General features: G+C 42.3%; 1 protein-coding gene across 25 annotated transcripts in view; it reads right to left on the bottom strand.

The window, feature by feature from the left end:
• ATXN1 (ataxin 1) overlaps positions 1-26,857 on the bottom strand; it is a 339,029-nt gene that overhangs the window by 162,106 nt on the left and 150,066 nt on the right. The window contains exons 1-2 of one of the 25 annotated variants that reach the window (XM_066188866.1): positions 21,693-21,707; positions 21,211-21,354 (exon numbers count right to left, since the gene is read on the bottom strand). The exons of 23 other annotated variants lie outside the window; for them this stretch is intronic. The gene's annotated coding sequence lies outside the window, so the exon portion shown is untranslated. Of the gene's footprint in view, positions 1-21,210; positions 21,466-21,692; positions 21,708-26,857 lie in introns of those variants that run through there. One more of the 25 variants, XM_066188858.1, reaches the window with a different exon arrangement.

The following is a 26,857-nucleotide window of genomic DNA, read 5'->3' as shown; positions in this document are numbered from 1 at the left end:
CCAGCTCGAATACAGGGTGGCCAAAGATCAAAATCAGCATAAAATCCTCCTGTTCTCACTTTACATACTTACATTTTTAATGCTCTGTTTAAAGAATCAAACAAAGTTTGATAGACAGATTCCCAGCTATGCTCCAGGCTTTTCTGCATGACCTATGGGCAAATGCTATGTGACACTTCCTGAAAGGCTGAAATAGCTCTGAATGACACTTGAGCTTCTATAGTACAACTACCGAATGAGAGTTTGGCTCCTAATGCACACTGTCCCTTAACCCAAATTTTCCCCTGCCTCAGTTTCCCCAGCCTCTACAGCAAAAATAAGAGTATTCCCCCTTCTCAGAGGGCTGATGCAAGGAACACTGATTCAGTGGATAATCTGGAAACAAGGAGAAAGCTGTAGAAAGTTATAGATCTCTTAACTCAGGCTGAAACTTCACATACCCAGAAAAAGACCCTGCACACCAAAATAAGGAGTGAGTCATCAGCCTGTCCCTCTGAAACCGTTTTGCTGGATAGTCGTTTTACTAGTACAACTCTCTTCTCCAGGGTGCTCCCAGCAAGCGTGGGGGACACTGAATGGATTCACTGTATTCACACAACAGCTTTACAGCTGCTGAAAAAAGGCCTATTGTAGGCCTGCATTTTACTATCTCGAGTAGCATACATAAAGTTGCTGTACAGCTTCCATTACCCATCTGATCCTTACAGAAACAGGAGCAACAAATCAGGGTTTGACAAAAGAAAATAGATTTAACTGTGATGGAGGAAACAGTCTGGCTTTAAAAAACCAGAAGCAACGATCTATATGTCAGAGGATAAAACACTAAAAATTCAGCATAACAAAAAGACTTTAAACTCATTCTGCCCTCCCTTTTTTTTTTGCTACAACATAGTATCTGTGAGCCAAATTCAAATTTCACCATCAGAAAGGAGCACCAGGTCTGCCATACGTATGTGCTTTTCCTGGAGTCACTGTCTACTCATGGCTTGCACCTCCATCCATTTATAATATTTTCTCAGTAACCGACATAGTATCAAAACCAACAGTGAAGTCTTAAAAACAGAATTATTGGGTCACGCTTTACAAAGACTCACTCAACAGCCAGATAATCCTGGACTTTGCAAAACATATGAGTAGATCTCAGAGCCTCTTTCTAAACATCTTGATTTTTCTTGTAGTGTGTATGCAGTCAGGGAAAAAGGACAGTCTTGAATTAGGCATATTCCTCCCAGCATTCGACTATTCCACTCTCCCCCTTCTGGAGAAATGAATGCAGCTTCAAACAAATTAAAGGAATATTTTGTCAGCTCCTTCACTCCTCCCGGTGCAATAAATGAGGCGGTGCTTGGCTTCTCTAGCTGCCAGCAGAGGCAGGTCTGAAGTACAAATCTTCCTTCCTCCTGCCATACACGCAGCATTAACCCTGCCAGCTGCAAAGATGCCAAATCCAGCCAGGGCTATTCAGCAGCCTACCCCAGCTGCAGCGCACGCTACTACTAACCCCCAAGAATTAAATGATGGTTGATGAGCACACTTCTCCCCAAAACACAGCACTTCCCTCAAAAGCAACAAGATTGGGCAAAAGTTACAGGATCGATTTCTCTGCCTTCTGGCTTCAGAGCCACAGGAACACAACAGGTTGCTGTGCTGCTCTGCACTCAAAGGCAGAAATATTTTGCTTTTCAGTGAAAGCTAAGACAGGCACTACCCCTTGCTTTGCCAGCTTGGGACTTTGAGAAAATACCAAGAGAGTAGCAGCTTGATAAAATACCAGTAGTAGGATGCCTCTTTCCCCGCAGTCTTCCTTCATTTCACAGTGGGGCCACTCTCAAAAGGCCAGTGGAGCTGAATGGACAGAGATGATTTTTCCATTCTAGGTAAATTGCATGTTCACTATGGTAGCATGCCTTGACTGTGATCAAAACTGATGAAAAACCACAGCAATGGAAACAAAGACTCAAGTAAAGAGAGAAATGAAACCCCAAGACAAGCTACAGAGAAAGACTCATCTCTTATTTCTGGATTTGGGCAGGCTTGCCTACCTCCAAGCCTGGGGGGCAGACAGCACTGCAAGCCTCCCTTGCCATTCCCAGGGCAAGCAGTTCTGGGGTGGGCCTGGGCAAAAGTAGTGCTATTGCACATGACAGGACAGAACCAAGGCCAGTTGAGAACAGTGGATTGCTAAAATATGATCTCATTTTGGAATGAGCTATGAGGGATGAAGAAATGACAGCACCAGGCTGTCTGCACACCTCTCGCGATGGGGACAGGAGCTCTTCCTCCCAGATCGCACAGGAATGGACCTACTACTCTCCCTCGCCTCTGCCAAGGGTCTGGCAGGCTCAGGCACATGTTCCTACATGCTATTTACTCTTTTTCTTCTGCTCACAAGCACACACACTGTGAACTCCCCTCTTAGCAGCTGAAGTGACTTTATTGCATGATTTTTGGACTAGAACTCCCAGCCCACGCTCACTGCCCCCATGCCTTGATGCCACCTGTTTATCATTACAAGGTGACACAGGGCCATGCTTTCCCCCACTTACCCTGAGGCCTGTCATGTCTTTCCAAGTCATAAAGCCTCAGTCTCATCAGGTGCTGACCTCAGGCTCTCCCTGGCACCCTAAGTGCCTCCTTTATCCCAGCATGAAGGTCTGAGAGAGACAGACTGGATCACAAGTCAGTGGCTTCATCCCTTGGCAGCGACCCTGCCATATGACTGCCTGTGCTCAGAGGCACAGCCCTCCTTGGCTCACGACCCCTGAAAACAAGGAATGCCAGTGGATGAAGAGCTGAATATCTTCCACCCACTCTTTCATTGGCCAAGCTGCTCTGAACAGTAGCATACATCCTCCTGTAAAAGTTCAGTGTGTTGCCCAAAACAAGCAGCAGGCAGGCGTGCCTCTGCTAATAGCACATATAGTTTAGAAAGAGAATTACTTACTTCATTTAAGAAAATGAAGTAAGGTGTGATATTCAATGTGCAGATACATTCTGGGTTCTTCAAAGGAAGGGCTCTAGAAAAACAATAAAAATTCCATGTTGTTTGGAACAGATGGGCCTCATATTTTTTTCCTGTTGCCTTCTGCTTTACTTACTCATCTCACCTACCTTCTAGCTATATGAGGTTGTTTTTTGGGACCTAGTTGCTTGCTGTTATATAGAAAGATCTGAACAATCAACATTCTTTATACAACCATGCATCTCCAGTGACAGAGAGCACAGGACACATTCAGGACACTTCAGAAGAAACCTGTGATGACCTTTGTTGCAGGAAACTTTGGAGGCCTGACCATAAGCTGTTTTTAGAACAGAAATTTGACTAAGCCACAACCAGCTCAGCACCACTGTGGTTTGGTCTTACTTTTTGAGAGTAGCAGGACTATGCCAGCAGCTAAAATCTTCCAGACAGACGAAATGTTGTCCTGCACCTGGATTCAGTGAGTTGGCTGGCTCCAAAGGTTGGTGGGTTCTTTTGCAGTCAGACCTACTCTTTTAATCAAGAAGAGACAGGAAACTGAGAAAGACAAAGCCTTTGTCTAAGTCTACTTCCAAACTTGTCTTTTGTAAAAAAAAACCCGAAACACTGTACTCCTACTTCTGTCACCTCTACTTCCTTCCCTTCAGCACAAGCCCCAACCTGAGCATTTCAGCAAATACCAGGTTTGGTTGTATGCTCCCTGGGCTGCCAGCTCTCAGATCCAGAAAGCAGGACTGTCACATCTGCCAGACTGGCTCTCAACCTACTGTCTCAGATAACATCATGTATTTTTCCAAGTCATGCTAGAATAATATGACATTACACATCCCCTTCCCTGCCTCAGGACACACACCAAAAAGAGGCTGTACACCTTTAAATAAAAGGGTGCCCAACCAGTGTCTTAGAATGCCTGAGAGGCTCAATTGAGTGCAATGTCTGTCTGAGCACCCTCTGTGACTGAAGGTTACAAGCACTGTCCCCACAGGAGCACATGCTCGCATCAGCAGGTCAAGTGCCCAGCCGCTAGACACGGGTCATTACTGGTTAAGCATCTAATGTGCACTTGGCATTTTATAAGCTCCTTAAAGAAGATACGATCCTTTCAGTAGATTTCTTCTTTCTAACTTCTCAAAACAGCCTTCCTTCTCAGAAGCCTAGTCACATCAACCTTCCCCTTTCAGTAATAATTACAAAGAAAAGGGAAGAAAGAGCAAAAAGAAAGAAAAAATTATTAAACCTGTTTCACTAACTGGCACAACTGTACACAATCAGATCACTGAAATATGCCTTTCTTTCTGTGCCTTCATCCCACTACATCCCTTTAGGGCAAAGCTACCTTCTGCTTTTGTTAGATCAGGCATGCAGCTTTTGAACCAAGTCTCCAGATAATCCATCCTGCCTGGGCTTTCGGTTGTACTGTGGGGTGGTCCTACAGCACATGAGCAAATCCCTCTTGGCAGGAATTAACTAGAAGCATCATATTCCCCAGAGTGAGCAGTCAGCAGCACCAGACGGCTCAGAAGTAAAAGCAACCCCAAAACATGCCTCAGCATCCCAGCACAGTTTTCACAGATACTCTCCAGTCAGTCCACACTACTTTTTAATGTAGGCATAATCATAAAAATCAAATATTCTGCTGTCATTTATCTTTATGCCACCAAATAAAAAGATGTTATTATTATATTCTACTCTAATATTGCAAAAGTGTAATACTGACAAGCAGCAAGAGCATCTTGAAATGAACAATGTAAAGAATAGATCAAAGTAATTTCAGCTACAATAACTAACCTAATTTCTGTAGTTTTACAATGAGCTCTTCTACTCTTCAAAGTATTTTCTTTGTCCTACACCGAAATAGTAAAAAAACCGCTACAGAAGGGAGAAAGTAAAACAAACTGAATATTTTCTCTTCATCTTGCACCCAAAATAGTAAGGAATTATGAGAGAAGGGAAAAAGTAAACCAAACTGGATAAACAGACCAAAAAAAGTACCACCTTTTCACTATTAAACCCCATGAAAGAGAATAAACATAATGCATAATAATAAAAATTTAGGCATTAGTTGTAAAAATTGCCAGCAGAAAATTTTAAACAGCAGCGCTTTTTTAATATATTATCATCTGAGCTTAAGTCAAATGTCCTCTGGTATTTTGTCCTCACAGCAGATCTTTTGTTCTCTTTGAAAATGTCATTAAATTGACCCTCAAAATCTTGACACTTCTCATACTAATTCAATTAATAAGACAGTCATCACATCTTTTTTCAGTGCATGAAAGGCCAAGAATTCTATGGCATGTTGTCTAGCTTTACTTTTTGCCATCCATTAAAAAGTACCTGCTGAGTCTGTGGAGGTTTTCAGGCTATCGGCTAAAAGCCACCTGTACACAATCCCCTGTATTTGTTTCTTTTCCTCATAAGCTGTTTGTCCCTACCAGTAGCAAGAGCACAACACTCTGAAGTTTCACTGGAAGCTGCCAAGTAATACCTTGTGATAGAAACTTCTGTGCACTCCAGATGCAGGAAACCAACTAAACCTCACTGATCCATCTGTTCAACTTTTGTTAAACAGTTCTGGACCTGGCAGCAAATTTGTGAGCAAGAGTGACATTAACCACCATGATGAGGACCTGGCTGAGGCCAAGTGAAATGCTTTCCTAGTACTCAAATCCTTCTTGAAAGCTTCTCTCTTCCTTCACATGCCTTCCATGCAGGAGACAACTCTGTGGTCACTGCAAGCAGGAAGCTCAAGCACAGAGGAAGTGTTTGTAAAATCCACAGTCTCAACTTCATCACCACTGTCCACTTTCATGAATGAAAAAGGCAAAGTTAGGAGGGGAAGCTGAGCCCAGTCACAACAGCTACCATGCTGTTTGTCCTTTCCCTCCAAAGCATTGTGGATCTGTGTTAGTTTCCTGCAAAGGTAATTGTTTCCATGTATTAAACCAGCCAGGGTCATGGTTTCTAATATGGTTAATTTTTAACAGCACAGCTTTGGGCCGAACTCCTTGTCCAGCATTTTCGAGCGCTGTCTGAGAACACTTGGGACCTTTAATAAGTGATGTCTGTGTTTAAACTGCATTCGCTGGTGACTCTTTGCACAGGACAGAAAAAGTTTGCTGGGCTCTAACCTCCCAGCTCAGCTGCACAGACCAGCACCTGTCACACAGCCCTGGTCACATCACCTTGTCCGTCTGTCCCGGGCTCCATTTGACTCATACACAACATGTGAAATGAGTGAAGGTGCTGTTAGTTTAGAGTAAGCTGAAAACTTATAATGCGACATTTACGAATAAAGCGTGGGAAAAGTAAAAGGATGTGGGATATTCTCCCTCATAAAAAGACCGAGTAGTTCCATACTCAATGGAGTCCATGAAGGCTGGTTCCCTGTGGCCTTGCCTCTACATAACCCCATGCACGGTGAGATGCACGCTCTGAGCAGAGCCAACCCTGAGCAATGGCTCACCCCATCGCAGTCTCACATCCATGATAACACAGGGGAGCCTTTCCTTCAGAAAGGTCACCCATTTCTGTGGTTGTTCTGTACCCAAATCCTTGTTCCACAAAAGTGCTCAGAGCTCAACCTGCCCGGTAAATTTAGCTGAAGCTGGCCAGTGGACTCCAACCTTACTGCAGAGACTCGGGGAGATACAAAGATAGTGTACTTCACAAGGAAAACAAACTAAAATATTCATCTTGGCCTGAGAAAAATGGTGCTGAACCAGAAAGAAAGGTGAACCAATGGATCTGATGTTAAAACTCAGAACTACAGTGCCAGTTCTGTAACATTCATCAGTAACAAAATGAAACGTCGTCTTGCCCAGGGAGGTTTATTTTACTTAGTCTGTTTTGAAACACAGCTTTACTTGTACTTACTGTGAACTGCATTCTGTTTATGAATAATATTAGGTCTATCTGCTGGGAAATTAAATTGTAATCTGTCCTCTGTTCCATTTCTTTAACACATTCAGTTTACTACTGTAACTTATTTTAGATTTACTAAATTCCAATTACAGAAAGTAGGACAACATTTTGTTCCTATGCAAGACAGAAACAATATAGATAACAGATTCAAATCTGCTTCAAATGACAGAGGACAAGTAGATGTCTGGGGTTTTTGAGGAAAGGTGAGATAATGAAAGGGGGTTTTTCCCCTGGAGGATCAAAACTATTTTTCCTTTACATTATTCATAATATAAGACAGATATCATTAGAATTATGGAACATTCACAATGTTGCATATGGCTACATATGTCTTACTAAATTTGGAGAACAGAGTTTGTAACCAGAAAAATTATTTACAGCCTAATTTATTTTGGATATTGTACCTCTTTACGTACAAGTACATGGACTAATGTGGGCTGCAGTGCAGTCTAATCTCTATAGCATTTATTCACACCTAAAACAAAACTGCTTTCAACCTGCATGTATTTGTCATGACAAAGATAGCACTCATCAGTTTCATTTTCTAGCACCAGCCTGTGTCAATTTTAACATTATACTGTATTTTCCAACAGCTCCTTGACTTTACACCTAGGTTTCTCTTTGGTGTCTACAACTAGTAACTACACCGCCATGTAACTTTCCTGTCACCACTGTCCTGGAGAAAATGAAAGTAACCCTTTCAGTCAGTCTCTGCAGGATGAGCACATTTGGAAGGAAACCAACTGTACAACTTTCTCTCAAATAGGCTGAAATAGACAAGAACCCACTTTCAGTAGCTGGTATATTACTAAAAAACCCCACAGTGATTATTACATAATTGCTTTAAAATAAGTTTAAAAAGCTACAAACACACTTCCTTGTACTAGTCCCCGACTCTTATTGTATGCTAAAATGCATATGCCTCAACATATAGGTATATATTTAAATGCAAGCTACACTAGATTAATCAATTTAAGACTAAAAAAAAAAAATAAATTAAATAGATTATGAAAGTCAGCAAGGACAATTATGCTCCTTTAGGCTTATGATAATCCTATGACAGGACATAAAATTTGAGGTTAGAATCCCCCCCAGAGTGGGAAACAACCTTCCATTTCATGCAAGTGAGTAGTAACAAGCTCAGAAATTTGCTATGTAGTATTTGCAGAAAGACATCTAAGCTCTACAGAAATATTTCATCCACCTATGAATGCACTACTTTTCCTCGGCCTTTTCACAGTTATTACCGGGATCTTCTCATTATTATTAAAAACAAACTGTTCTCCATTCTGAAGGAGTGAATTGTTCCCCCTGCTCTCCCAAGTTCCAGTGAGTGTGACTGTCACCAAGCACTGACACATTTGTATTAGAGAAAAATGTTTCATTAAAAAAAACATCCTTCACTCTAACTTCGGTATTTTTTCAGGAGTGCTTTCCACATATGTTAAAAAGTTACTTAAATTGGCATCTACTATTTTAAATTTGTGCCTTTGAAAAATAACAGCATACAAAACCATGATATTCTCATTTTTTGCATCTTTTTGGAGCACTGAAGATTGGTGCACATAAACAAAGAGAAATGGAATTTCTCCACTTCACATCCCATCAACATTATGAGCCACTCAATAGAAGTGGGAAAAGACTTCTGATTTGGGGGTTTTCCTACATCATAAGATTTTGCAGCACACTCTCCAGATTAAGCAAAGGAGGCTCTTTCAGGTCCCAGAACATTTATGTGCTTAACTTTAAGGGCTCCAGAGGTGAGCAGAACTACTCAGATTTACAAGTCAAACACCCACCCAGCAAGAGCTGTAATCCAAGCCAGTAGGCAGTACCACTGTTAACTGTCTGCAGAAGCTGAATTTGTTCCCTCTGTCCCACAGCTTTCCCTTTCTTTTTATTTCCAGAAGCAAGATGAAAGTTAAAAGGCCTTCTGCTATTTGTACTAATCACCTGTTAGTCACAGGAGTCTGAAAAGCAAACTGACACATCCACTCATTTTTACTGTTTCCAGTATTTACAGTATTATATCTCCAGGACTGTGAAGCAGCTGCCAGTGATAACGAGATTTTGGCATGTAGAAGCTCATGTATATGGAAAAAAACACGATCAAACAATATGCAGCTCATTAAAGAAAGTTTGTAACTCTGTTCCCTGCCCTAATACTTTGTTTTTATCTCCTGGAAATATTTACCACACCACCTGATTAGGCTGAGCTGCTTATGTATTTTGAAAATACAAATTATGCCATCAGTCATTCGTGGTATGACAGTAAACGTGCAATTACACAACTCGGCAAGCTCCCGCAGTGCACCAAGGCAGGCACAGCCCAGCCCCGAGTGCCAGCACAGCACAGCCAGATTACCCAACCTTTACTGATCTTAAACAAAAACTCAGGCAATAAAACAGCCCACACTCTGAAGAGCAAAGCTTGGACTGGCTCTAACACATTCACCAGAGTGATCAGAGCCATGTTTTTCCTGTCTGCATCTGCAGGCAAGGTGAGAGGGAAGCACTTGCAGAGGAAGGGGTGACTGCACACTTTGCCAGATGTGTAACAATTCTACCTTGGACTTCTGTGCCAAGAAGTTAATGGACCTTCAATCCTATGTCAAAACCCATTGTTCTTTTTTCTTCTCTCTCTCCTTCAATCTTTTGTGCTTTTATGATCCTCTATATGAGGATTCAGTCCTTCACATACGTGCAGAACATCCAGGGTTGTCACCCTTGGCTTGCAGGACTAGGATCCAACTCTTTCAGACTGATGGCTCAACAGAACTTGCCCTATGACCATCAGGACCAACAGGTAGCTTAAGAACGTTGAGAAATCTACCCTTCAGCTTTACTGTGGTCCTCCTTTCTACCTCTCCTATCACACTTAAAGCCTCTCCCTACACAAAACTGCCAATAATATTTATAGTGAACTAGAAGGCAGAAAAGTAAGAAATTACAGCATAGGTATAAAATTCATGCTGCTGTGTTTATTTCCAGTCTCATGCATCTATCATAGCACAATTAAACCTCCCCCAATGCTAAACAGCTGGTTTCCTCTCTGTTGATGTGATACACTATCTTGATTCACATGATACTGGATTCACCCAAGGCTGCAACTCATTCAGAAAGCCAGCACAAATGCCATGTCCCATTTAAAATCCAAATGAGGTTTTAAAAGATCAGCCTACATCTACATAAACCTCATTCCTTACTCCTTCAGAGTGGAGAACATCATCTGAGCAAGCCTTTCCACCCTCAGAAGTCCCAGCCAGTGGCCAGTATGACTGGCATGACACGGGTAGCTGCAGAGGACTGCTCTCTGCATCTCCCTGTGGTGTAGAAAGGAAGAAGCGATTGGTCCCACACAGATCTGCACGGCACCAGAGATCTATTTATACAGCTCTAGAGGGCTGAAACTCTGCACAGAAACTGCAGCCATCTCTTCAGCTTTCAAACTGAAGAGGGGTGGATGTCTCTAATTCTGATTCCCATGGTGTTCCCTGCAAAAATGACAATCATTTTAATTTTGCGTGGGGTAGAGCTGCTGGCATGTTTCGCACGTCTTTCCCTACACCAGCTTCAAGATTCTTACACCTCAAGGATTATCAGCTTTGTCACTGGGTTTTAGATTCCACATCTGCGATTTGTAATATGGCCACCCTAATTAAATTGAGGGTAACACTTCCCCACTATGTTCAATTAATCAGTAGGCACTGCACCTTTTTTTTTCAGCATATGACAATAATAAAACAATCAAAAAAAGTAATTTAGAGTCATACTATAACCAACTGTCATTTGTAAGACTCTACTGTATCATTAGTCAGAGCCTCTGGTGACAATATAACCCACAAGGCTGAAACTTGAGTGGTTTATACATGTCATCAAAGCCTTAAAAGATAAAAATGCCACCTTAGAAAGTGGGAGTATTTAATTTTTTATAATACTTTTGTACTAGTATAAAGCATTCACTTAATTTAAATCAGTGACTTCTTTTCTTAAGGTATTTGTATCTGTTTGATCTGTTACAAATATCTAATTCTTTTTTTCAGAGCTAACAGTACTTTGAAGACAATTTTCCAGGGCTTATTAATTAGAATTCCTACAAACCTTTGGAGGTTGGGTTTGGTGAGGGCTTGTGGGTTGGTTTTGGGTTGTTTTTTGTTTGTTTGTTTGTTTGTTTTGGGGGGGGGAATAGTGTATTAGATTTTGTTGTTTGTTTGTTTTGCTGGGGTTTTTTTTCCCCTCTCCTCCAAACCAGGGCACAGCATTGCAAATGCAAAATTCCAATCACCTCCCCGAGATACCAAATTCTTTTCATGAAGTGGTAGATTAGTTATGTTACTTGGTAACAGCTGTATGGTGTAGTGGCTGCTACTAGGTCTGTACAAACACATGTCCACAGGCCAGGAAACAAAACCAGACAAATTCTCAACTAATGTAGAAAGGCTAAACTCCAATGAAAACTAGCTGTGAAGGAATGCTGTGACTCAAACTCATCACAGCCATAGCTGTGGACATTACAACGAGTTACACAGTACTGATTAATACATATCAGAACTTGATTACCAACTTTCCTAGTATTGAAAATGCTCATAAAAATGGAATGCTATAAGAACACTAAAACATTTTTTAAAAGTCATTGAAATTAAATATGGACAAATCAGTTAATTTTATGACAATTTTCCATTACCTCATTTGCTCCACTGCAGTTTCAGTGTATTCATGGACACACGCATATACATGCACACATACACACACACCATTTGGGGAAGCGAAGGAAAAGGAAGAAAATCGGTTTTAAGAACAGCCAAAGAAGTAGAAATTAAAGAACAGACTCGGCAGACCAATGAAGCACATGACTGGTTTCCATTATCTTCAGTGGAGCTTGACTACAGTTAAAGTGCTTTGATGAAGGAGGGTCCCCAAAACACAGTGCTCTTCAACCCAGTTATCTGATCACGGCTTTATGTGAAACAAAACACTTGAAAGCAACCAAAGGTAAGGAAATGCTCAGGTTTAGCAAACGAAAGCCTTGTAGGAATTCTAATAGTTAGGAAAAAACCCACAGTGGCTTCCTAAATTTTCATCACCTCCAGCAGCTTTTGAATAATGCAATGATCTTTCTGGCAGCTTCATAAAACCATATGTAATCCGCACAAGAAGTTCTACAATGTCTCAGCACTTCCTGGGGACTCAGAGCAGTAGGGTAGCCTTGCAACACAAGCAGAGATTAATCATTTTCTAATGCACAGTAATAAATAATGTATCCCCCATAGTACATAAATTAAAGCTGTAATTTCATCCCAGTTCTGTGATGACACCAGAAGCCCAAGATGGAATTTCAGCCTCGTTATGACCAGTCAGGATACACATTATTCCTAAAATTATGATCTGAGAGATAAAATGAACTGAGGAGTTCTGAAGGCATTACCAGAAAAAGAAGGATATGTAATTACAAGCAGAAAATAAAATTATTAAGTTAATATTGTTTGCAGAACTTGCTAAAGCAAGCAGTAAATCTCATCCCTCAAAAGCCCACTCAGTGTACTTGTAGCAAGGCAAGCAAAGATCACTACTACTATCAAAAAACTGAAAGTTGTTCTAGTACCACAGGGCAATGCCTCTACCACAGCATACAGTAAGAAACTACATGCTGAAGTTCAGGTTTTATGTTACAGAGCCCTTAAAATACGGAATATATGTCCTCCTACAACCATACACAGCATTTCACTCAGGAGACAAACAAATACTGTACAGGTGCACAACAAGCATAAAATATCAGGATAAAGTCACAGTGTATCTCAAATCCACATTCCTATCTGACAAAAAAGCTGCTGAGCAAAACAAAATGAGATGATGAGAAGTTTAGCCTTCTGATGAAAATATATATATATATGTATGTACACATACACACACAGTTTCTACAGTGTAAAGGATCTCAAAAATTTTCATGAAGAACACGGTCCCAATGTTTCTCCTGCTGATAATTTCAAGAAATCTTATGAAGACTCAAAAGACATTTTATAAGTCTAACAACAAGCATTTTAATGCAAATAAGGTTTGAAGTATGAAGATCGAGAGCCAAAATAATCATCTATATAGAGTTAACTGTTATATTCACCCTGACTTTTGCTACCAATTCCCATGATTTTTAGCAAATCCCAAAAGATTTCAAGGATGTCTGGAGCCAGTTTTCTTTCAGAGACAAGAAGAAAATAACTTTCTGACCGTCTTACACAAACAAGGCATGAAATTTCACAGGATCATTCATGGCCTGGAGTGGTTCCACGTTCTGAACTTCTTTCTATGGTATTATTCACAGATTTATCTTATCCCCCCTCCCTCCCACATTCTTGATTATGTGAGACTCATAAATCATGCTCACTGTCTCTTGCTCACTCTCCCCACCCCGCTTCGCTTAGGTTTCTAGTTTAGAGAGCCGTAAAAAAAAAAAAAAAAAAAAAAAAAAAAAAAAAAAAAAAGGAGGGAAAATGTGAAGATTATGAAAAAAAGTCAAATAAATTGGTGCAGAAAGCTGATTTTTAAAAGCTGAAAATGTTTAAGCTTAGAGTAACAGTTTTTGAATATCTGATGCTTCCCCACAAGTCACTGTATTATTTGTTCCTTCCAACTCTTCCTCTTTCCACTTCCCATTTCTATAATGGTAAAATGTTCAAACCTGAATACCTGAACTTATATTTTCTATACTCATATTTGAGCACCTTAACAGCAATGTTCTCATATTCAAGGGGCCACTCACCCAGAGAAGCCTACCAATTTTTCTGTTCTCTTTTAAGCTCTCTGATAACCAGCAACATTTACAATCTGCGTATTTACATGCCTACATCTGCATTTAAGGACACGTGTTTTCCACAAACCCACTTTCTCCCTTTTTGCCTTCCCAGACTATTCGCACAAACCAAAAAAAAGTACCAAAAATCAGGAGAAAAGGACAAGGAAAGCAAGACAATTGTCTAAAGCTCCTTGCCTCCATGCTTTCTCCACAAGAAGCATATCATCACCTCTAAATAGCAACCTGAAACCTACTCAAGAGGCTTACGTAAGTTGTGAGTCAAGAACTAAAGCAGTGAGTGTCAAAACATTCAAAGACACAGTACCCTCTGCACCTAGTAGTAAAGGAGTAACTGCTGAGAATATGCAAAGATGATCATTGCACTGGAGAAAAATAGCAGTAAAAACTTGTGAGAATCACAGAGTGGTTTGGGTTGGAAGGGCCACTTAAAGAGCTATTCCAAAACCTCCCTTGCCATGAGCTGAGACATCTTTCCCTGAATTATGTTGCTGAAAGCCAACCATTCAGAAATCAGCCACACAAACTGAGCTACAGGCTTCAGCAACAGTAGTACACTTCTAGGAACCCCTTGACCTGGTGTGATCTCGGAGGCTTATTATGTCTCAAAGAACAATAAAAGAACAATTACATACCCCATCTGTGCCTAAGAATAAATGGAAGTGTTACCTATCATGTTCTCTTTCTTCATGCAAATATCACTTTCACTTTCATGCATTCTGAGGACTATATAATTTATTAATTCAGAAATTATGCTTATATAATACATACCATATTAATTTACTTTCTTTCTGCACTAGCCATTCTAACACATACAATAATTGCTGCTCAGAATGCTTTTCTCCTATCTGGGAATTATGTTACACTTGCACTCTAAATTTAAAGGCATTCATAAAAAAATCTGTAAAATCTGAGCACTAGTGTATTAATTGGTCTTCTTTTCCTCATTGTTAGATCAACACATAAGACCAGATATATGGCTGAGGACTCAGAAGCAGCGAAAATTTCAGTGCTTGCAACCCAGAGAGAAGCAGGACTGCAGAACTGTGTAATTACAAGAAGAAGGAAGAAGCAGATTTGAAAGAGTCCCTATTTCTGACACAGCACATCTCAGAAGAAACACCAGCACCTGTCACAATTAACTGTGTGGTGAGGACTTCCCTTCTGACACCATACCCAGAGATGTGGATTTTTCATCACAAAGAATTTCAATCTGCCTCCTGGAGAAAGGAAGGAGAAGGAGGATTGAAGGTTTTTTTTCACAATGTTTTAAAATTATTTAACTCCACTGACTGAAAAAGACTCATTACCATTAACTTGCTGCATTGTTGCAATACAGGCATTAAGAATCCAAAAGCAGAAGCTCTTGCTGCTTATCCGACTATTGGTGCCGATTTATTCCTGACAAAATATAGGACAAATGAACATACTGCTAATGCATACTGTGTTAATTATTCTGTGGTGCCATGCAGTAACCCTGATGGAAGTTCAAAGGAGTTGTGAGAGATCCGGATGGAAACAGTAGTATATATAGTTTAAATTTGCATTCAGTCATTTGCAGCTACAACATGGGAGAACTGAGTTGCGAGGCTGCACTGCTGCCTAACTGATCACACATTATGCTACCAGATTAAATACTCCTGTGAGATAAAACACAGTAGAGGGCTGAAGTTCAGAAAATCGATTTCAAGCCTGTTTTGTAAACCACAGTACAGCTCCAACTCTCTGTTATCAATACCAATTCAATGGACCACATTTACGTTGCAAATCCATGCCAAGCTTTAAAAGTCAACCAGTTAGTGCACAACACTGAGAGCAACGGAGGGCCTGCAGACACTTACAGACAACATGTTGCCACAACAAAGCTTTAATTTAGAGGGAAAAGTACTGGCCCCTGGAGCCGTAAGAACCACCCAGAGATAGGAACTGGGAGTACACAAATAAGCAGAAGCAATTCTATGAGCCTACACAAAGTGATTTCCAAAACTCATCCTCCCACATCTTTACCAAAAAGCAGCCGAGTGAGCTGTGTAGCAGTGGCCAGTTGCTGTCTGGGACCCCTACAAAGCCCTGAAACCAGGCAAAACCCTGCTCCCTGCTCAGCCCACCTACCCAGGACGTCCATGCCCAGCCTACAGCCCATGGGACACAATGCTGACCCCCAAAATGTGTCACCCACTCACCTACGCACCCTCCAGCATCCTTTGCCCCTGGAAAAACAAGGCAGATGCTGCCCCACCCCAGGGCACCTTTGGCTCCCACAATCCCACAGCAAGTTGTGGGTTGCAAGACAAGAGGGGTTGGATGCTGAGCCTCTGAACACAGCAGATCCCATGGCAAACTCCATCTGTCAGAGAAAACCTAGGATCAAACCACTGCAGCTCACACTCACTGAGCTGACATAATGCACTCCTAAACACAGACACAACTAAACATATCAATGGTACATATAAGCTTTCTCAGTAAAAACAGATCTGCATGCATTTACAACATACAGCCTTATGTTTTGATGCTGAAGTTTTGCTACCTCCCCCACGCTCCCTGAACTAAATATATATAAAAAATTTCCATTGGCTTTCTTCAACCATTAATCACATTAGACTAATAAATATTCTGACAATGACATTGTTTAAACAACCACTTCTCCACCCAAAATCCACTGGCAAAATCCACATTTAAGCTGACCATCACATAACCCTGCTTTTGAATGCTAATTGAAATCCACTTCCCCCAGCCAGCACAGCAAAGAGCTACTCTTTGGGAGGGGGAGTGCAGAAAAGAAATGAGAGAGGGGCCTTTGAGAGGAAATAAAAATAGGATCCCTTGATCCCACCATGACATGGCCCAGACATTCTCCCGGTGGGGGAAGACAATGTTTCTTACAGCAGTAAGAGTTTTTATAACATTTTCTTCTCTTTTTTTCCCCTGTGCAACTTTGCTTCCTGAAGAATGCTTTATATAAAAGACATGACATTTGGCAACCCAGCTGTGCTGCTTTGAGAAATTCTTTGGCAAGCAACCTACGTGCTGACTGCATTAAGCACATCAGTTTATTTATTTATTTATTTATTTATTCAGAAGTCAGAAGGAACAAGACATACAATTAATGCACAACACAGTATCACTTCATCCAGAAAAAATGGGAGAAGAGCTGGGGAAGGAGGAGCTGGAGTTTCTTCTTTTGAGAAACCTCATCATGGGAGGAAAAATGGTTCTCCAGCCTCCAAGTGTTGTTGTTGTTCTGGAGCATACGCAGTGATTCTCAGATCTCAAGGCATTTAGGGAACATCAATTAATTAATTAATTAAGACTGGATTCCACATCAAAGGCAGGTATCATTACACATCTATTTTGCACATGGGTAAAATGAGCCGCAAAGTGAACCTAAGCCTGTCCCAAGGCAAGAAGCACTGCCTTGCTTGCCTTGCTCCTGCTGAGGGAAAGCCGCCCTGCAGTAGCGAGCAGGAGGGCTCAGCGCTGGCCACCTGCAGACCCACACTTCCCCCCCTCACACCACGAGGAAAAACAGAAAATAGAGATATTTCTACATGCCACCATCTTCCCAAGGGTGCAGCCTATGTCTGTGAGGCACAAGAACCCCTGTCCCTAAGCCCTGATTTCCTTTGCTCCATGCATGTATGTGCCCATGACATACCTCAGCACCCTTAGCAGCAGGTCAGGGACAGCAAGCACCATGTACATCTATAACAATGGTCATGAGCTTGGAAAAGCAAAATCTCCAAAGGTCAAGGACTCCAATGAGCAATGCCCGTCTCCTAGTCAGATGCCACATGCTGAGCATGAGGGCCCTACATTCGTGGTTTGGAGTTATGAACTGGATCAGTTTAGGCTTACAAGAGAACAAGATGCTTCTCAGAAGCAATGGAATATTTTTACTCATGATCATCATTGGCCCTGTTTATTTACACCAGGGACCAACAAAGCTTAGCAACACACTGCCAGGGACACCCAGCAACAGCAAATTCACAAAATCATGAAGTTTTCAAGCTAAACAGGAAGGAGAGATGGGAACTGGAGAGGACATGACATACCTGCCCAGAGACAGAAGCTAGAAAGATAAAGCTCCTGCACTCACCACAAATCCCCTCGTATTTTCAAGCTACACTGCTAGCAGCAAAGGCCCCAGTCTATCCAAGGCATTGTTTAGCATACACACCAGAAGAAATGTTGTAACATGGCCTGGTGCCTTCCCCAGGAAGGAGCTACCAAGTCTCTAACCCTGCAGATTGAGTACCGAAAGGATTTTTCTTCTCAGAGGGCTGAAATGGGACTAGAGAGTCGGCTTGATCAGGTGGTGCTGCTTCAAAGGCTATGTCCATAGGCACATAATAAATTACTTAGCCTTTGCAATAGTTTTAAGCAGCTTGGTCTAAAACAAGTGATACCTGTTAACACTGAAAAGTGTTTTCTACACACAAGTCTAAAAGAGACAGACGTGTGTTCTCATCTGTTGTGTGCGCCCTGATTTAAAAAAGAAGTCTAACTTTGTTCCTAGAAAATCTGGCACAGCAATCTAAACCTGCCTGATGTTTGCTAGAAGAATATGAGGACAACTGTTTTTCTTTTAAATAAAAAGTCTTGCATTACCCTCCCTTCCTGTTCTAAAACTTCTTCCAAGAATTTATCTCCTTCATTTCTAGGCCAATTTTTATGATATCCAAGTAGTTATCACAACAGCACTATAAAAGCACAACTCTTCAAGGTTTATTCAGGGCAAACAGACCTCAACCAGACTGCCAGTTCTGGCAGAAGTTTGGCGTGACCAAGGACTCAGTACAGTAAGATCCCGAACTCAGCATCAGTTAAACTGTACAGCAACCTCTGCCAATCATCTGTCCTCAGTGAAACATGTAGCAGGCTCTCCTTTGAAAAAGATTCAGGGATCTCAGCACTGAAAAGGGCCAAATGCACACTAATCTGTCCACAAAGAAATCACTTGCAAAATTCCCCTCAACTGAAGCAAGGAAATACCAAGCCTTCAGTAGCACTACTCAGTCATTCTCTCTAGCCTGGAAACAATGCACTAGCACTTGAAGAGGGGATTTCAAGCTTGGTGAAATGAGTTACCAATGCCCACACGGCATACACACCTTGGTCTACAAGCTGGCTCTGAAAGTATAGGCCAAATGCAAGAGAGGGAAACCTCAGCACAGGTTGGTTTCAAGCTATGGTCTCATTAGCTCAACACACAGGCTTGAAAGTGCACACAAAATTTCAAGTCAAGGGGGTTTGGATCTGTATGCATACATTACATATCAAAATACAAAGATGCACAAGTTGTCTCAATGCAAATTTTCACACCAAAACATTAATAAACACACACGTGTTTAAACAGAGGAAACAAAAAAATATTCTCCACCAAACATATCCCTGATGGCAATTTAGAGGAACTATCATATTTTAACAGACTGGCAATCTCACTAGCTTGAGGTGCACAGTACAGAGATGCTATGCAAGACAAAAGTACACAGCTTAAAACTTGCGTACAAATGCTTTACTTGAGGGGAAGGAAAAGATTATGACAGAGAGAAAAGACTTGGAGGTAAAGGGTAGAAAGAGGACACAACACACGAGAGAGGGACAAGACTGGGTTGTTTTTAGCTTAAGACTTGCCAAGTGAAAAAGCAAACATGAGTCATAGTAAAGGTAACTCAAAGTGTGATGTGACTGCAATGGAGAGCTGGGCAGACCACACTGCATGAGTCAGCAGCACCGATAAAAAGGGTGATAAGATGCAGCAGATGGGACAAGTCCTTACTAAAACAACCCTGCAGGACACAGGCCCTCTTTGCTCTAATGAAACGGTCGTGCCAAGCTGCCACACGCTGGCTCGTACACTGGCGGTCATGTGAATCGAAGAACGCCACGCATGGTTAGAAAAGCAGCAGGCAAACAGCTGCCGACAGATCCACATGCAATAAAAAGCCCAGAAAGCAAAGCAACGGCACCGCCCCAACACACACACCCGGACGAGCGCCTGGGACACCACCCTCCAAACCACTCAGGCGGCGGGGTGGGGAGGAAGAGAAGAGGGGAAGGAAGCTGTCGCTGGGATCATGGCATTCAACCTGGCCGTCAGCCAGCTTTTCCGCTCCTGCTAGTCAGACTTGGCTTTCCTGGTGGGTGCCGAGGGCAGGCGGCTGCACTTTCCCCCCCCGGACCTGTTCTGGCTCCCCTGCCTGCACCTGCAGAGCCCGGAGGCAGCTGCAGCTGGACAGCTCGTACGTGTCTCAAGAAGCCGAAAGGGCAGCTGGGGCTACTTGCAGAGCTAAACTCCAGTGGACCTGCAGCCCAGGTGGCTTTGCAAAACTCAGGTTTAAAGCTGCATGGTTTTTTTCAGGGTTGCAAACCCTGTTTTGCTGCAAGAGCAGAACATTTAGCCCCATGTTCTTGGTTAGCAGAAGCCATACAGTCATATGCAAGGCCACATTGCCTGCGAAATGCAAATGCTGCCCTGGCCACATAAACAACCTGCAATGGTGGTTCCTCACTGTCGGGATCCCTCCACTACTGAAGGTGGTCGGGAAAGATGAAGGTCCTCTGTCACGAGCTCAAAAGAGGATAGAGACATAAGGCAAAGCTCAAAACACCTTTCATCTCACTTTGTGGATGAAGTAAAATTATACCCTGCCTGTAAGGGGCAAGATGGAAAGTAAAATGCTCTATTTTTAGACACAAGATCCTGCTTCATCAGGTTCATGTAATTTCTAAGAAACAAACTTTGGCAAAGGTCTGCAGCTGAAGGGGATGATTTGTTTAATTTTCTTTTAGTGCAGCTCATAGCATGACTAGCATAAATCTAAGGAAATCTGCTTTAGCCACATAGACGCACCAGCTGTTTTATTTGGGACAGTCCCTATATTTTAGCAATACATATTGAAAGAGAGAGAGAGTTTGTTTTCCCCAATCTGTCCTGCCAAAATAAGCGTGTTATGTCCAAGCATTTTAATGGAGTTAGAAGGTGTGTCTATTCCCCCTGCTCCAAACATCTGTTTTTATAAATTTCAAAATTTGACAGGTATGCCAAGGAAGAGCAGTTGCTGAGCCTCACACACTCTGTACGGCAACAGATCTGTTATAACAGATTACAGGCAGAGAGAGAGACAGGAAAGTGTTGTACTTTCCTTCTTTACACAAGTCCTTGCTTTCAAATGCAGCTTTATGGAGATAAGAACAGCAAGGGCTTGTCTAAAATAAAGCTGGACTGAGAGCCAAGGCTCATTGCGGCCCCACAGACAGCAGAGCTTGGCTCTGCACTTTGGTCATGCACTTTTCTAACCCAAGTGTATATATTCCAAGAAGTAGGTAGAGGAACTGCTCCTCTACAGTCAATCAGGAACATTCGTGAAGGGGGAGGGTGGTCAGCCCGCATGAAAAACAGTAAAGTTAGTTTTCATTTCCTGTCAGTTTAAATCTTATCTTAGAGGCTTCATTAGCTGGTATTTTCTGGCCTGCATGCAGTGGAACTCCTTTTGTTACTCACCCACAGAAGGTCCCCCTCAGCTGCCTGCAGTTAAGTGTCTGTGCTCCTGGAATCCACCCTGCCCTGCCCACCATTCGCAGGCTGTAGCAGCCACTGAATCAGTCTGCAACCACAAATTGCTGTGCTGGCCTTCCTCTTGTAAGTCTACAAACAAACATACTCCTGATTACAGCATCCACTAGCAAGCTGTTTAAAAAAAAAAAAAAAAAAAAAAAAAACCACAACCAACCAAACAAAAAAACTACCTCCCAAAAGGCAAATGCAGAGGATTCATGGAAGCTGATGCACAATTTCCCCCCCAGTCTAATTTTTCCATTATCGCCTGAAGGGTTTTGGCCATGCAAAAATACCCTCATGTTCATTTTACTGCTGGGTTTCACACTTACTGATTTTCTTTGAATTCATGATGCAAGTGCTTCTATTTCTTCTGCAGATGATTCCTGAAATCACTGTGCAATTTGCACGTGAACATATCGACTGACCTGAACACAATCAGCGACAAACTGTGATGAGAACTCAGATGCAGACGCAGTGAGGACTCCCTTGACTTCGGCATGGAGACAGTGCTGCACCTACTTAACTCCCACCACAGGGCTCTCAGGCCACCTGTGCAGAAACTGCTAAACAGTGACAAATAGATGACAAAACCATGACTGATAGTTCTGCAAAAAGGGTTCCTCATCTCCCAGCCACAGGCCCTGGCAATACACACACTTCTGAGCACCACCTTTCAAAAGGACCCATCAGATGCACCCATCCCTCTAAGCTGAGCTCCAAGACACAGGCAAGGGTGACACCCTGCATCAGAAGCAGCTGAGGATGGGCGTCAACCTAGGAGAGGAGAAGGGAAAGGTACAAGTGAGGGAGCACAGAGCTTTTGGTGCTAAGAGTTAACCAGCACAGTACATGCCAGGAGCAGCAACTTCTTCCCATGCGTGAACTCTGACCAGAAGCAATGCCAGGAAGAGTGTGCAGCCACAGGCATGGCTGAGAGAGATGGAAGAGGGGCAATCATCCATTACTCCACCCATGCCCATCTGTGAAGATTTATCACAGCACCACATCGATTCCTTCCCCAGTTTCCAAGAACTGGCTTTTCTATACACACTAGAGAAAGAAAATTAGTTTTTCCAGTATCTTTCCTTCCAGCTCGTGTTTGCAAAGCTCTCTGAGAAGAAAACTGCCAGACTCCACAAGTGATCAGTGTTATCACACTTGATCCATATGTACCTTGAGCTTGCTGCTGCCCATGGGGACCAACAGCCATCACTGCCTTTTCCTGGAAGAGATTATGTAGCATATCAGAAAATAAAATTACTAACTTTATTCCTAAAATCTCTCAAAAATCCTCAGTCTCAGTTCCTCATTTACAGCTGGATGAATCCGAACGAGTCACCTTGGCAAGATCCAAGAATGTGACTGGGAACACAACAGAAAAGCCTCAAGCTCTGTTCCTCTCCTCAGTCTGCTACACAACCCTCTTCTCCCCCTCTGGGCACCATGGAGACTGGCCCCCACCTTCTGCATACAGGCTAGTATATATAAGTGATTTCTTTCTTATGTACTTATGTATGTAAATTAAGACATATTCTAAACTAGGTTATGACAATGTATATTACAGTCAAATGTTGTATCCATTGAAAATGTTCAAATTCAGGGTTGTTGTTTGAGCAACATTTAGAGAAGGTTGTGTTTCCTGCTGAAGTCAAAGAAAATCAAACCTCAAAACTGCTACCAGTTACTGACTACACTTCTACACTTCTACACTACTACACCAGGCCTGCCAGACAGCCTGCAGCAGCTTGCAGCAGCAGTCTTCTGCCAGGCGAGATAGGGTATCTGTCATGTCAGAGCATTTAGCAGGCTGAGTTATATAGCTGGTTCAAACAAAAGAAAAAAAACGGAAGTTGTGGATGTGAGGAAATAAGAGTTAAAATAATTTCTTAACAGAAGTGACATGCAAGAGTTCAAGATCTAGGATTATCAAAACTCTTATCTAAGATACTGTGACCAAAAAACCAAATTTGACTTAATAACTACAATTAACTGTTCCTTTTAAACATCACTTAATTTTATTGCAACACAAGTTGAATTTTTTTCTCTTCTTCTCCCCACCTATTTTTCAGCTCCTATTTTAAAGAAGCATTTAGCTGCATGACAGAAAGTGTTTCAGAATCTCCTTTTTGAGCATTTTTGCTGAACAAGTATTTTAATGTGAATATAGCCTGATACAAATCACAGTCACTAGTGAACAGAAAGCACACCACTGATTAAAAAAAAAAATAGAAAAATTAGAGGCCCACAAAAATCTACATTGGAGCAAATTAGTGGTAGAACATCTGTAGAAATACAATGTAGTACAAGTTTAAAAATATATATATGAAATTAACTCAAGTACTGAAAGCATTCTCTTCTTTAAGGACTATAACTAAAAAGAGTAAATGCAAAGCAAGATTTAGAAGCTGATGATTTCTGTAAAGTTCCCCTGATTGCTGATTTTAGTCACTATTAAAATCAGCAATTTAAATCTCCCGAAGAACCTCCACAGGAAGAGCAGTGCCGATTTATTTCTTATGAGATGGGACACTCAAGATCATGAAGAACATTAGATTTTTGATGCAAGGCAGATACAGAGACAAGTGCACACTACTATTCCATATTTAAAAAGGCAAGAGACTAAAATATGTGCACATATGTGCACGTGTGAATACGTGTCCTCATTTTGTTATCGTTGCTCAATCAGGACACAAACCTGCATCACAGCCGACTAGGAAGAGGAAGCTCTTGCAAAGAGGTAATGAGCAGCAATTCTTGAGTGCTCAGGGCAACTCTTCCAGGTGCAGGAGCATCAGGAGTGGCTCAGCAGCAGGTCTCTTGGCCTCTGCACAGCACGGCAAGGCCAGAGCCGCAGGGCCAGGGACACGAACACACAGTGATGTCTGACTGCTCGGCGTTAGTGTGGATACTGCCAGGATTACGATAAGCCTTGCTAAATCCATGCTGGGCACATGGTGACTGCATCATCCTCTGCCAGTGCTCCTAGGCCCAGGATGAGGGTGACAAAACATCCCTTGGGACTGTCAAGCCTGAGGTTGCACTGAGCAGGACACAAGCTGCACTGGCTGCTCTCACCTGGATGCGAACTGGCCCTCCCAACACGGAGAACTGTCCTACAGGTGTCCTCTAGCACCTCCCATCACCCAGCTTGTTCTCATGCATCATAGCACCACATGAGACCTCCTCTTCCCTGTCATGCACAGTGACAAGAACAGAGGAAACTGTGTTGCAAAAAGAAAAGTACATTTTTGTTCTATAGCAGAAATGAAGTTGAAAGACTTCAGGGGACCTGCAGGAACTTTCAAAGACATAGAAGAGATCCTCCAGCGAAGAAAAAAAAGGAGGAAAGTACCCATGGGGACACCACAAGGCATTTTTCATGGCACTTAATGTAACAAGACAACAGAGAGTAACTCATGTATAGATAGCAATGAGGTAATTGAAGCTTAGTGCTTCACGGCCTGCTCCCTACTCCACATAAAAGAAGCACGCAAGTGCACAGACATCAAGAATGAAAACTCAACACAGTGCTCCAGTTTAACTCCCGTGCCTCACAGAGTACGACTGGCTTGACTACTATGGCCATGCTATGTACAATCAATAACAGGTACTGACAGCATTTGCACAATATTTCAATAAGCAAAGTCAACCAACATCACTTCCTCTATTTCTGTATAGAGTAAGATATTTACAGGAACAGCCTTTTGAAACACTTCAGTAAAATTAGCTTACTCAGATTTTTTTTAAACTAGAACAGAGAGCAGAAGGGTATCATCATCACTGGATTTTGTGCATAAATCAGCTGTCTATTTACCACTGGTATGTTGCAAAAATGAATTGCCACTATCTCATGAGTTATCTGCTGGGTTATTAGATTACCTAATTACCTAAGTTCGCAGAATTTAAAAAAAAAAAAAAAAGGCAAAAAAACCTTATTTCCTGGGAAACGACCTTCAGAAGCATGTATTCCACCTCCTTTCCCAAAGCAATGCCCAAAATATTCCCGTAGGAGGTTTGTCTGTTTTATAAAAACCTCCAGTGATGATGCTTCCACAGCTTTCTCAAAGGCAAATAACTGCAGGACCAAAATACCCTTATAATTTCAAAGCTTTCTTAAATGTTTACCTAAGTCTTGCCACCTTCATATTGAGCCCATTTCTTTTAGACCTAACCCCAAGCAGTCAGGCAGTAGAGTTTATTCTCCTCCTCTCTGCAGGAACCTTCCACATACTTGAACACTACTATCATGTCTGTTACTGCCCTTGTCCCCTGTAGACTAAACAATCGCCATTCTTTCATCTTCTTTCCCAGGTCATGCTTTCCAAATCTTTCATCATTTTTCCTGCCTTCTCCCTGGACAGCATCCAGCTGGCTCTTGACTGTGTTGCCCCAAACTAGACGTTAAGCCATTTCAAACACTGAATGGAGTGCAGGGGTTATTTCATGCCTTTTCTTTACACACCATAAAACAGTGCTTTTCCGAGGAACACGGATGGGGAAGCCCTGCTCCTGGTAGGACTGTATGACACCTATGGGCACAGGTCTGCGACCCCTTACCCTCTCAGATGCGCTCTCCTGCGCTCACGGACCAGGCCCAGGAGGATTTGAGCTGGGACATTTCCCTACAGGCATGGTCACCAGCTCCAGGGTCAGAACCAAAGTGGGCAGGGAATCAAAAGAAAAGCTGCCCATCAGCAGAGCACTGGCAGCTCAGGTGCCAGGGGAGAGGAGAGAGGGACATGTCACAGACTGGTTTTCTCTACTGGTCTGGGAACCAGCTGTGATTCTTTACCACCCTATCCAACCAAACCAGGCCAAACTGCTACTCCAACACAGCCCAACACCAGCTCACAGACCTTCTTCTGTAGAACCACTACTGAGTCAGCCCCATTCTGTCTCATGCAACTGGATATTTCTACCTCTCTCTAGCACTTCTGTGTTTGTATCCTGGCTGTTTTTTCCGGGTTTTTTCCCAGACTCTTCCTCCTGTTAGCCAGGGCAGCTCAAAACTTAAATCCTGCCTTTCAAGGAGCCTGCAGCCCCCCTTCACACTTCTTATTCCATGTAAATTTAACAACTCCACTCTCTGCTCCATCAATCATTTAAATAATGAAAACAGTGAGTACTACCAAAGCCAGGACAGACCCCTGGGGAATCTCACTCACTCCAGTCTTGCAGTTTAACAGCAAACCATGAATAACTACTTTGACTAGTGCCTGGTGAAATGCAGCGCACCCACACTACAGACCAGCTAACGAGACATCCAGCCTGCCTCAAAGAAAGCTGTGTTAGAAAGCAGACAGAGCCCCCCTATTAAAGAGGGAGTAATTTCAGTGAGACAGAGGGGTCCAATTACACTGTCATAGGCACTGTTGGAAAGTCTTTGCTAAACACTGCCATAAAAATGTAATGCATGCTGATAGGAGAAAAACGAGGGTTGATAACCAAGCTTAGGATGACAGGAAGAACTTCAGCAGAACTGAGACAGCAGGAGTTTCACTTTGCTTCCAGCAAAAGAGAGACTTGTAAGAAGCAAACTGAAACACAATATAAAAATTACAGGAATTTTGTGCCTTCCATCAACTGCTGC

This window comes from Chamaea fasciata, unplaced genomic scaffold, assembly GCF_029207755.1.
Source record: "Chamaea fasciata isolate MVZ Bird 193981 ecotype frontalis unplaced genomic scaffold, bChaFas1.0.hap1 SCAF_1, whole genome shotgun sequence".
Taxonomy (NCBI): domain Eukaryota; kingdom Metazoa; phylum Chordata; class Aves; order Passeriformes; family Sylviidae; genus Chamaea; species Chamaea fasciata.
The sequence above is the reverse complement of the archived record's forward strand: the minus strand, read 5'-3'. Positions and strand labels throughout refer to the sequence as shown.